This window comes from Protobothrops mucrosquamatus, unplaced genomic scaffold, assembly GCF_001527695.2.
Source record: "Protobothrops mucrosquamatus isolate PMUCROS unplaced genomic scaffold, P.Mucros_1.0 scaffold2454, whole genome shotgun sequence".
NCBI classification, from domain to species: Eukaryota; Metazoa; Chordata; class Lepidosauria; order Squamata; family Viperidae; genus Protobothrops; species Protobothrops mucrosquamatus.
In genome coordinates, this window is record NW_015388526.1 from 91,039 (window position 1) to 93,278 (window position 2,240).

General features: G+C 44.3%; 1 protein-coding gene across 1 annotated transcript in view; it reads left to right on the forward strand.

Annotated features, from left to right (window-relative positions):
- RTRAF (RNA transcription, translation and transport factor) overlaps nucleotides 1-120 on the forward strand; it is a gene marked incomplete in the record, with an annotated part of 11,139 nt that extends 11,019 nt beyond the window's left edge. The window contains 1 exon segment of the mRNA XM_015825036.1: nucleotides 1-120.
- Between the last annotated feature and the right edge of the window lie 2,120 nt (nucleotides 121-2,240).

Here is a 2,240-nt window from a genome sequence, read left to right on the forward strand (position 1 = left end):
AATTCCCATGTTTGGAAAGAAACCAGGGCAACTGCCAGCACATCCACTAAATATTTTTCTTTGCATAAATAAAGCTTGGATTAAACCTCCTGTAGTGGGAGGTTGTCAAGTACAGCAGTGGCCATTTTCTCATCTTTCAGTTTTATTTGTTCATAAGACATTGCACATGTGTAGAATTAGATGTTTCTATGTGCTTTTTTGGGGCAAGGGGGAGGGTGTTTTTTATTAGTTAAATAGATTGCGGCACAGTTGCTATCCTGTGAATCTGAACTGTTTTACCTGCAACTCCTCAGTTCAGTGTTTTACGATTAGGAAGGATGTTCCTGGCAGGTTGTCAAATACAAAACTGAAGTGGTCTCATAAAAAATTCAGCCTTTTTATTGAATTCATAGAATAGCCTATAAAACATTAGCAGTTACTGTCAGATATTAACACACACGCAAACACACTTCTCTCTCATGCAGCCCCAGAATATGAAGAGTGGAAGGTAAATCTGAAACATTTCAGCATATTCTTACATAAATCTTTAAAAAGTCATGCACCATGTCAGAAGCAACAAGAGGTGGCAGAATATTAGATTTTCTAAAATACCTTTAGCAATTTTGCATTGCTCTTAAGAACAGGCAAGGATATTCATTTTTTCCCATTCTGCTTCCTATAGTATTTCCAGAAGTCATGCTAGACTGTTCCCTGTTTGAGCTAAGATGGTTTATCCCCCACCCCATTCCACTTTTTAAAAGTTTTTTTTCTTCAGTAAAATAGTGATGGAGTAAGGCTATATTTATATGGTCGTATTTCTTTTATAATGTTGCTCCAATCACCAGAATATATATCCCTGTCATAGCACCATTTCTTTTTGGCAATATATAAAATTGTTTTCATTGTGAAAAAAAAATACAGTAGTAAAGATTTGAGGTATAACTTAAAAATACTAGATAATTTTGTTCTAAGTTAAACCACTTAATTCCCTCCAGTACATATTAACGGTCCCGATACAGCTGGAGGGGGCCTTTTGCATGGTGTGCAATAATCTCAGGAAGTGGAACTCTTCTTCCAGCTGCCGCAGTGGAATTTATTTTCTCCCCTTCCCTCTACTTAATAGCTTATTTTCTTCCTGCAAAAATAAAAATGAAAATGATTCCATAAGGGCGGCTGCTGGCTGGCAATGATGGATTGATCACATAGACAATATGTGGCCAATAACCAATAGTGCAGTTTTTCTCTAAGAAGAGTTTTGCCTTTTCCTGTTTGATTCATGAGCTTCCTTGTGCAGAGACTCCAAAATGACTGTTGGGTTCTGTAGGAATCAGCATCTCATCAAGGCTAGAAGAGAAGAATTTGCTAGACTGGCTTTAAGAAGCAGCAGCAACAAATAGGAAAAGAAGCCCAGGGACTCCCATGAATGATAAAGACTACAAATAGTTCTCCACTTGCAACCATTCATTTAGTGATGGAAGTTAACAGCAGCACTGAAAAAAGTGACTTATAATCATTTTTCACGCTTAATGACCCCTGCACCATCCCCATGGTCATGTGTTCAAAATTTGGATGCTTGGCAACTTACGCTGATGATACGCAGCTGTACATTTCCACCCCAGGCCACCCCAACGATGCCCTTGACGTGATGACCCGTTGCCTGGAGGCCCTACGGGTCTGGATGGGGAGGAACAGACTCAGGCTCAACCCTCCCAAGACCGAGTGGCTGTGGCTGCCGGCGCCTCGGCATAGTCAGCTGACTCCATCGCTGTCTATAGGGGGCGAAATTTTGGCCCCCTCAGAGAAGGCACGCAACTTGGGTGTCCTCCTGGATCCACGGCTGACACTGGAAGATCACTTGTCGGCCGTGACCAGGGGGGCGTTTTATCAGGTCCGCCTGATCCACCAGTTGCGTCCTTTTCTGGACCGGGACGCTTTGCGCACGGTCACTCAAGCTCTCGTCACCTCCCGCCTGGACTACTGCAATGCCCTCTACATGGGGCTCCCTCTGAGGAGCACCCGGAGACTTCAACTGGTCCAGAATGCGGCCGCGCGGGCGGTGTTCGGAGGGACTCGTCGCTCCCATGTAACACCGCTCCTGCGCGAGCTGCACTGGCTACCAGTGGTCTTCCGAGTGCGTTTTAAGGTGTTAGTTACCACCTTTAAAACGCTCCATGGCATCGGACCTGGTTACCTCCGAGACCGCCTTCTGCCACAGATTTCCTCCCATAGACCGGTACGCTCCCACAGAGTGGGTCTCCTCA